General features: G+C 46.6%; 3 non-coding genes across 3 annotated transcripts; all 3 read right to left on the bottom strand.

Moving 5' to 3' along the window:
* Nucleotides 1-250: 250 nt before the first annotated feature.
* Nucleotides 251-321, bottom strand: trnag-gcc (transfer RNA glycine (anticodon GCC)). The gene has a single exon. It is a non-coding gene; the product is annotated as a tRNA-Gly (tRNA).
* Nucleotides 322-4,270: 3,949 nt separating this feature from the next.
* trnag-gcc (transfer RNA glycine (anticodon GCC)) lies at nucleotides 4,271-4,341 on the bottom strand. Its single transcript has one exon. It is a non-coding gene; the product is annotated as a tRNA-Gly (tRNA).
* Nucleotides 4,342-7,285: 2,944 nt separating this feature from the next.
* trnag-gcc (transfer RNA glycine (anticodon GCC)) lies at nucleotides 7,286-7,356 on the bottom strand. The gene has a single exon. It is a non-coding gene; the product is annotated as a tRNA-Gly (tRNA).
* Between the last annotated feature and the right edge of the window lie 3,238 nt (nucleotides 7,357-10,594).

Below are 10,594 nucleotides of genomic sequence, written 5' to 3'. Positions count from 1 at the left end.
TGTGTCAGGATGGCCGGTCTAAGGTGCTGCGATCAGGTCACAGTCTCGTCTGGAAGTGTGGGTTTGAGTCCCACTTCTGAAGGGAGTTTTGAGGTCAACTTACGAAAAGTGAAATCACTGTCGTCAAGAACTATTTATTTCAGACGATCTGTTAAGTTAGGTTCGCCCGCTCAGTTTGATGTTCCATGAGATGTGACCATTCACACACTGTGTTTAAGTTGCGTTTTAAGAATTCATAATAATTATGCACTGCATTGGCCGGGAATCGAACCCGGGCCTCCCGCGTGGCAGGCGAGAATTCTACCACTGAACCACCAATGCTCGCTTTTAGTCCCACTTTGGCTCACAAAATCCTCTCAAGACACATTTCCACCTGCAGGACTCATAGTGCTTGCTCACTATAAGAAATACTAGAACACCACAGCCCCTCATTAGTACAGTGGTCAGTATCCATTGGCCATGCATGAAACCAGGAATGTGAAGATTCTTGGTTTAACTCAGTCCGAACGAAAAGAGCCAATTTGTTTTGGTCACGCAAATGACCCAGCCTTATACCTTTGCCTGCAATCAGCCAGAGATTCAGCAGCAGGTGCACTACAATGCAGCCCAGATACTTTCCAATGTTGCAGACCAGGGCTTCATGCATGACAGGTAATTCTACCAATGAAACACCAACGCTTGTTAGCTCAAGAAGTTGTGCCCCCAGAAATGAATTGGTCAGACTCACGTTTCCACCTGTAGTCTTTATAGTTCTTGGACGTGTTGAGGAACGTATATTCACAGAGTTCCTCGTTAGTATAGTGGTCAGTATCCCCGCCTGTCACGCGGGAGACCGGGGTTCAATTCCCCGACGGGGAGTACGGGAATTTTACCCACAGTGCCGAACACATTCAACCTGGCGTTATTTGAGATGCATGAGGTGTCTGTGGGCAAGACGAGGCCATTGATAACTTGACAAGTTTAACGAAATTGCACCCACTATTCACTCTGGGACACTTTTTAGTTTGTGTCAGGATGGCCGGTCTAAGGTGCTGCGATCAGGTCACAGTCTCGTCTGGAAGTGTGGGTTTGAGTCCCACTTCTGAAGGGAGTTTTGAGGTCACCTTACGAAAAGTGAAATCACTGTCGTCAAGAACCATTTATTTCAGACGATCTGTTAAGTTAGGTTCGCCCGCTCAGTTTGATGTTCCGTGAGATGTGACCATTCACACACTGTGTTTGAGTTGCGTTTTAAGAATTCATAATAATTATGCACTGCATTGGCCGGGAATCAAACCCGGTCCTCCCGCGTGGCAGGCAAGAATTCTACCACCGAACCACCAAAGCTCGCTATTAGTGTCACTTTGGCTCACAAAATCTTCTCGAGACACATTTCCACCTGCAGGACTCATAGTGCTTGCTCACTTTAAGAAATACTAGAACACCGCAGCCCCTCATTAGTACAGTGGTCAGTATCCATTGGCCATGCATGAAACCAGGAATGTGAAGATTCTTGGTTTAACTCAGTCCGAACGAAAAGAGCCAATTTATTTTGTTCACGCAAATGACCCAGCCTTATACCTTTGCCTGCAATCAGCCAGAGATTCAGCAGCAGGTGCACTACAATGCAGCCCAGATACTTTCCAATGTTGCAGACCAGGGCTTCATGCATGACAGGTAATTCTACCAATGAAACACCAACGCTTGTTAGCTCAAGAAGTTGTGCCCCCAGAAATGAATTGGTCAGGCTCACGTTTCCACCTGTAGTCTTCATAGTTCTTGGACGTGTTGAGGATCGTATATTCACAGAGTTCCTCGTTAGTATAGTGGTCAGTATCCCCGCCTGTCACGCGGGAGACCGGGGTTCAATTCCCCGACGGGGAGTAAGGGAATTTTACCCACAGTGCCGAACACATTCAACCTGGCGTTATTTGAGATGCATGAGGTGTCTGTGGGCAAGACGAGGCCATTGATAACTTGACAAGTTTAACGAAATTGCACCCACTATTCACTCTGGGACACTTTTTAGTTTGTGTCAGGATGGCCGGTCTAAGGTGCTGCGATCAGGTCACAGTCTCGTCTGGAAGTGTGGGTTTGAGTCCCACTTCTGAAGGGAGTTTTGAGGTCACCTTACGAAAAGTGAAATCACTGTCGTCAAGAACTATTTATTTCAGACGATCTGTTAAGTTAGGTTCGCCCGCTCAGTTTGATGTTCCGTGAGATGTGACCATTCACACACTGTGTTTGAGTTGCGTTTTAAGAATTCATAATAATTATGCACTGCATTGGCCGGGAATCAAACCCGGTCCTCCCGCGTGGCAGGCAAGAATTCTACCACCGAACCACCAAAGCTCGCTATTAGTGTCACTTTGGCTCACAAAATCTTCTCGAGACACATTTCCACCTGCAGGACTCATAGTGCTTGCTCACTTTAAGAAATACTAGAACACCGCAGCCCCTCATTAGTACAGTGCTCAGTATCCATTGGCCATGCATGAAACCAGGAATGTGAAGATTCTTGGTTTAACTCAGTCCGAACGAAAAGAGCCAATTTATTTTGTTCACGCAAATGACCCAGCCTTATACCTTTGCCTGCAAACAGCCAGAGATTCAGCAGCAGGTGCACTACAATGCAGCCCAGATACTTTCCAATGTTGCAGACCAGGGCTTCATGCATGACAGGTAATTCTACCAATGAAACACCAACGCTTGTTAGCTCAAGAAGTTGTGCCCCCAGAAATGAATTGGTCAGACTCACGTTTCCACCTGTAGTCTTCATAGTTCTTGGACGTGTTGAGGATCGTATATTCACAGAGTTCCTCGTTAGTATAGTGGTCAGTATCCCCGCCTGTCACGCGGGAGACCGGGGTTCAATTCCCCGACGGGGAGTAAGGGAATTTTACCCACAGTGCCGAACACATTCAACCTGGCGTTATTTGAGATGCATGAGGTGTCTGTGGGCAAGACGAGGCCATTGATAACTTGACAAGTTTAACGAAATTGCACCCACTATTCACTCTGGGACACTTTTTAGTTTGTGTCAGGATGGCCGGTCTAAGGTGCTGCGATCAGGTCACAGTCTCGTCTGGAAGTGTGGGTTTGAGTCCCACTTCTGAAGGGAGTTTTGAGGTCACCTTACGAAAAGTGAAATCACTGTCGTCAAGAACTATTTATTTTAGACGATCTGTTAAGTTAGGTTCGCCCGCTCAGTTTGATGTTCCATGAGATGTGACCATTCACACACTGTGTTTAAGTTGCGTTTTAAGAATTCATAATAATTATGCACTGCATTGGCCGGGAATCAAACCCGGTCCTCCCGCGTGGCAGGCAAGAATTCCACCACCGAACCACCAAAGCTCGCTATTAGTGTCACTTTGGCTCACAAAATCTTCTCGAGACACATTTCCACCTGCAGGACTCATAGTGCTTGCTCACTTTAAGAAATACTAGAACACCGCAGCCCCTCATTAGTACAGTGGTCAGTATCCATTGGCCATGCATGAAACCAGGAATGTGAAGATTCTTGGTTTAACTCAGTCCGAACGAAAATAGCCAATTTGTTTTGGTCACGCAAATGACCCAGCCTTATACCTTTGCCTGCAATCAGCCAGAGATTCAGCAGCAGGTGCACTACAATGCAGCCCAGATACTTTCCAATGTTGCAGACCAGGGCTTCATGCATGACAGGTAATTCTACCAATGAAACACCAACGCTTGTTAGCTCAAGATGTTGTGCCCCCAGAAATGAATTGGTCAGACTCACGTTTCCACCTGTAGTCTTCATAGTTCTTGGACGTGTTGAGGAACGTATATTCACAGAGTTCCTCGTTAGTATAGTGGTCAGTATCCCCGCCTGTCACGCGGGAGACCGGGGTTCAATTCCCCGACGGGGAGTTAGGGAATTTTACCCACAGTGCCGAACACATTCAACCTGGCGTTATTTGAGATGCATGAGGTGTCTGTGGGCAAGACGAGGCCATTGATAACTTGACAAGTTTAACGAAATTGCACCCACTATTCACTCTGGGACACTTTTTAGTTTGTGTCAGGATGGCCGGTCTAAGGTGCTGCGATCAGGTCACAGTCTCGTCTGGAAGTGTGGGTTTGAGTCCCACTTCTGAAGGGAGTTTTGAGGTCAACTTACGAAAAGTGAAATCACTGTCGTCAAGAACTATTTATTTCAGACGATCTGTTAAGTTAGGTTCGCCCGCTCAGTTTGATGTTCCATGAGATGTGACCATTCACACACTGTGTTTAAGTTGCGTTTTAAGAATTCATAATAATTATGCACTGCATTGGCCGGGAATCGAACCCGGGCCTCCCGCGTGGCAGGCGAGAATTCTACCACTGAACCACCAATGCTCGCTTTTAGTCCCACTTTGGCTCACAAAATCCTCTCAAGACACATTTCCACCTGCAGGACTCATAGTGCTTGCTCACTATAAGAAATACTAGAACACCACAGCCCCTCATTAGTACAGTGGTCAGTATCCATTGGCCATGCATGAAACCAGGAATGTGAAGATTCTTGGTTTAACTCAGTCCGAACGAAAAGAGCCAATTTGTTTTGGTCACGCAAATGACCCAGCCTTATACCTTTGCCTGCAATCAGCCAGAGATTCAGCAGCAGGTGCACTACAATGCAGCCCAGATACTTTCCAATGTTGCAGACCAGGGCTTCATGCATGACAGGTAATTCTACCAATGAAACACCAACGCTTGTTAGCTCAAGAAGTTGTGCCCCCAGAAATGAATTGGTCAGACTCACGTTTCCACCTGTAGTCTTTATAGTTCTTGGACGTGTTGAGGAACGTATATTCACAGAGTTCCTCGTTAGAATAGTGGTCAGTATCCCCGCCTGTCACGCGGGAGACCGGGGTTCAATTCCCCGACGGGGAGTACGTGAATTTTACCCACAGTGCCGAACACATTCAACCTGGCGTTATTTGAGATGCATGAGGTGTCTGTGGGCAAGACGAGGCCATTGATAACTTGACAAGTTTAACGAAATTGCACCCACTATTCACTCTGGGACACTTTTTAGTTTGTGTCAGGATGGCCGGTCTAAGGTGCTGCGATCAGGTCACAGTCTCGTCTGGAAGTGTGGGTTTGAGTCCCACTTCTGAAGGGAGTTTTGAGGTCACCTTACGAAAAGTGAAATCACTGTCGTCAAGAACCATTTATTTCAGACGATCTGTTAAGTTAGGTTCGCCCGCTCAGTTTGATGTTCCGTGAGATGTGACCATTCACACACTGTGTTTGAGTTGCGTTTTAAGAATTCATAATAATTATGCACTGCATTGGCCGGGAATCAAACCCGGTCCTCCCGCGTGGCAGGCAAGAATTCTACCACCGAACCACCAAAGCTCGCTATTAGTGTCACTTTGGCTCACAAAATCTTCTCGAGACACATTTCCACCTGCAGGACTCATAGTGCTTGCTCACTTTAAGAAATACTAGAACACCGCAGCCCCTCATTAGTACAGTGGTCAGTATCCATTGGCCATGCATGAAACCAGGAATGTGAAGATTCTTGGTTTAACTCAGTCCGAACGAAAAGAGCCAATTTATTTTGTTCACGCAAATGACCCAGCCTTATACCTTTGCCTGCAATCAGCCAGAGATTCAGCAGCAGGTGCACTACAATGCAGCCCAGATACTTTCCAATGTTGCAGACCAGGGCTTCATGCATGACAGGTAATTCTACCAATGAAACACCAACGCTTGTTAGCTCAAGAAGTTGTGCCCCCAGAAATGAATTGGTCAGGCTCACGTTTCCACCTGTAGTCTTCATAGTTCTTGGACGTGTTGAGGATCGTATATTCACAGAGTTCCTCGTTAGTATAGTGGTCAGTATCCCCGCCTGTCACGCGGGAGACCGGGGTTCAATTCCCCGACGGGGAGTAAGGGAATTTTACCCACAGTGCCGAACACATTCAACCTGGCGTTATTTGAGATGCATGAGGTGTCTGTGGGCAAGACGAGGCCATTGATAACTTGACAAGTTTAACGAAATTGCACCCACTATTCACTCTGGGACACTTTTTAGTTTGTGTCAGGATGGCCGGTCTAAGGTGCTGCGATCAGGTCACAGTCTCGTCTGGAAGTGTGGGTTTGAGTCCCACTTCTGAAGGGAGTTTTGAGGTCACCTTACGAAAAGTGAAATCACTGTCGTCAAGAACTATTTATTTCAGACGATCTGTTAAGTTAGGTTCGCCCGCTCAGTTTGATGTTCCGTGAGATGTGACCATTCACACACTGTGTTTGAGTTGCGTTTTAAGAATTCATAATAATTATGCACTGCATTGGCCGGGAATCAAACCCGGTCCTCCCGCGTGGCAGGCAAGAATTCTACCACCGAACCACCAAAGCTCGCTATTAGTGTCACTTTGGCTCACAAAATCTTCTCGAGACACATTTCCACCTGCAGGACTCATAGTGCTTGCTCACTTTAAGAAATACTAGAACACCGCAGCCCCTCATTAGTACAGTGCTCAGTATCCATTGGCCATGCATGAAACCAGGAATGTGAAGATTCTTGGTTTAACTCAGTCCGAACGAAAAGAGCCAATTTATTTTGTTCACGCAAATGACCCAGCCTTATACCTTTGCCTGCAATCAGCCAGAGATTCAGCAGCAGGTGCACTACAATGCAGCCCAGATACTTTCCAATGTTGCAGACCAGGGCTTCATGCATGACAGGTAATTCTACCAATGAAACACCAACGCTTGTTAGCTCAAGAAGTTGTGCCCCCAGAAATGAATTGGTCAGACTCACGTTTCCACCTGTAGTCTTCATAGTTCTTGGACGTGTTGAGGATCGTATATTCACAGAGTTCCTCGTTAGTATAGTGGTCAGTATCCCCGCCTGTCACGCGGGAGACCGGGGTTCAATTCCCCGACGGGGAGTAAGGGAATTTAACCCACAGTGCCGAACACATTCAACCTGGCGTTATTTGAGATGCATGAGGTGTCTGTGGGCAAGACGAGGCCATTGATAACTTGACAAGTTTAACGAAATTGCACCCACTATTCACTCTGGGACACTTTTTAGTTTGTGTCAGGATGGCCGGTCTAAGGTGCTGCGATCAGGTCACAGTCTCGTCTGGAAGTGTGGGTTTGAGTCCCACTTCTGAAGGGAGTTTTGAGGTCAACTTACGAAAAGTGAAATCACTGTCGTCAAGAACTATTTATTTCAGACGATCTGTTAAGTTAGGTTCGCCCGCTCAGTTTGATGTTCCATGAGATGTGACCATTCACACACTGTGTTTAAGTTGCGATTTAAGAATTCATAATAATTATGCACTGCATTGGCCGGGAATCGAACCCGGGCCTCCCGCGTGGCAGGCGAGAATTCTACCACTGAACCACCAATGCTCGCTTTTAGTCCCACTTTGGCTCACAAAATCCTCTCAAGACACATTTCCACCTGCAGGACTCATAGTGCTTGCTCACTATAAGAAATACTAGAACACCACAGCCCCTCATTAGTACAGTGGTCAGTATCCATTGGCCATGCATGAAACCAGGAATGTGAAGATTCTTGGTTTAACTCAGTCCGAACGAAAAGAGCCAATTTGTTTTGGTCACGCAAATGACCCAGCCTTATACCTTTGCCTGCAATCAGCCAGAGATTCAGCAGCAGGTGCACTACAATGCAGCCCAGATACTTTCCAATGTTGCAGACCAGGGCTTCATGCATGACAGGTAATTCTACCAATGAAACACCAAAGCTTGTTAGCTCAAGAAGTTGTGCCCCCAGAAATGAATTGGTCAGACTCACGTTTCCACCTGTAGTCTTTATAGTTCTTGGACGTGTTGAGGAACGTATATTCACAGAGTTCCTCGTTAGTATAGTGGTCAGTATCCCCGCCTGTCACGCGGGAGACCGGGGTTCAATTCCCCGACGGGGAGTACGGGAATTTTACCCACAGTGCCGAACACATTCAACCTGGCGTTATTTGAGATGCATGAGGTGTCTGTGGGCAAGACGAGGCCATTGATAACTTGACAAGTTTAACGAAATTGCACCCACTATTCACTCTGGGACACTTTTTAGTTTGTGTCAGGATGGCCGGTCTAAGGTGCTGCGATCAGGTCACAGTCTCGTCTGGAAGTGTGGGTTTGAGTCCCACTTCTGAAGGGAGTTTTGAGGTCACCTTACGAAAAGTGAAATCACTGTCGTCAAGAACTATTTATTTCAGACGATCTGTTAAGTTAGGTTCGCCCGCTCAGTTTGATGTTCCGTGAGATGTGACCATTCACACACTGTGTTTGAGTTGCGGTTTAAGAATTCATAATAATTATGCACTGCATTGGCCGGGAATCAAACCCGGTCCTCCCGCGTGGCAGGCAAGAATTCTACCACCGAACCACCAAAGCTCGCTATTAGTGTCACTTTGGCTCACAAAATCTTCTCGAGACACATTTCCACCTGCAGGACTCATAGTGCTTGCTCACTTTAAGAAATACTAGAACACCGCAGCCCCTCATTAGTACAGTGGTCAGTATCCATTGGCCATGCATGAAACCAGGAATGTGAAGATTCTTGGTTTAACTCAGTCCGAACGAAAAGAGCCAATTTATTTTGTTCACGCAAATGACCCAGCCTTATACCTTTGCCTGCAATCAGCCAGAGATTCAGCAGCAGGTGCACTACAATGCAGCCCAGATACTTTCCAATGTTGCAGACCAGGGCTTCATGCATGACAGGTAATTCTACCAATGAAACACCAACGCTTGTTAGCTCAAGAAGTTGTGCCCCCAGAAATGAATTGGTCAGGCTCACGTTTCCACCTGTAGTCTTCATAGTTCTTGGACGTGTTGAGGATCGTATATTCACAGAGTTCCTCGTTAGTATAGTGGTCAGTATCCCCGCCTGTCACGCGGGAGACCGGGGTTCAATTCCCCGACGGGGAGTAAGGGAATTTTACCCACAGTGCCGAACACATTCAACCTGGCGTTATTTGAGATGCATGAGGTGTCTGTGGGCAAGACGAGGCCATTGATAACTTGACAAGTTTAACGAAATTGCACCCACTATTCACTCTGGGACACTTTTTAGTTTGTGTCAGGATGGCCGGTCTAAGGTGCTGCAATCAGGTCACAGACTCGTCTGGAAGTGTGGGTTTGAGTCCCACTTCTGAAGGGAGTTTTGAGGTCACCTTACGAAAAGTGAAATCACTGTCGTCAAGAACTATTTATTTCAGACGATCTGTTAAGTTAGGTTCGCCCGCTCAGTTTGATGTTCCGTGAGATGTGACCATTCACACACTGTGTTTAAGTTGCGTTTTAAGAATTCTTAATAATTATGCACTGCATTGGCCGGGAATCAAACCCGGTCCTCCCGCGTGGCAGGCAAGAATTCTACCACTGAACCACCAAAGCTCGCTTATAGTGTCACTTTGGCTCACAAAATCCTCTCGAGACACATTTCCACCTGCAGGACTCATAGTGCTTGCTCACTTTAAGAAATACTAGAACACCACAGCCCCTCATTAGTACAGTGGTCAGTATCCATTGGCCATGCATGAAACCAGGAATGTGAAGATTCTTGGTTTAACTCAGTCCGAACGAAAAGAGCCAATTTATTTTGGTCACGCAAATGACCCAGCCTTATACCTTTGCCTGCAATCAGCCAGAGATTCAGCAGCAGGTGCACTACAATGCAGCCCAGATACTTTCCAATGTTGCAGACCAGGGCTTCATGCATGACAGGTAATTCTACCAATGAAACACCAACGCTTGTTAGCTCAAGAAGTTGTGCCCCCAGAAATGAATTGGTCAGACTCACGTTTCCACCTGTAGTCTTTATAGTTCTTGGACGTGTTGAGGAACGTATATTCACAGAGTTCCTCGTTAGTATAGTGGTCAGTATCCCCGCCTGTCACGCGGGAGACCGGGGTTCAATTCCCCGACGGGGAGTACGTGAATTTTACCCACAGTGCCGAACACATTCAACCTGGCGTTATTTGAGATGCATGAGGTGTCTGTGGGCAAGACGAGGCCATTGATAACTTGACAAGTTTAACGAAATTGCACCCACTATTCACTCTGGGACACTTTTTAGTTTGTGTCAGGATGGCCGGTCTAAGGTGCTGCGATCAGGTCACAGTCTCGTCTGGAAGTGTGGGTTTGAGTCCCACTTCTGAAGGGAGTTTTGAGGTCACCTTACGAAAAGTGAAATCACTGTCGTCAAGAACTATTTATTTCAGACGATCTGTTAAGTTAGGTTCGCCCGCTCAGTTTGATGTTCCGTGAGATGTGACCATTCACACACTGTGTTTGAGTTGCGTTTTAAGAATTCATAATAATTATGCACTGCATTGGCCGGGAATCAAACCCGGTCCTCCCGCGTGGCAGGCAAGAATTCTACCACCGAACCACCAAAGCTCGCTATTAGTGTCACTTTGGCTCACAAAATCTTCTCGAGACACATTTCCACCTGCAGGACTCATAGTGCTTGCTCACTTTAAGAAATACTAGAACACCGCAGCCCCTCATTAGTACAGTGCTCAGTATCCATTGGCCATGCATGAAACCAGGAATGTGAAGATTCTTGGTTTAACTCAGTCCGAACGAAAAGAGCCAATTTATTTTGTTCACGCAAATGACC

Source organism: Gadus macrocephalus, chromosome 4 (assembly GCF_031168955.1).
Source record: "Gadus macrocephalus chromosome 4, ASM3116895v1".
Taxonomy (NCBI): Eukaryota; Metazoa; Chordata; class Actinopteri; order Gadiformes; family Gadidae; genus Gadus; species Gadus macrocephalus.
This window is presented reverse-complemented; position numbering and strand designations above follow the sequence as displayed.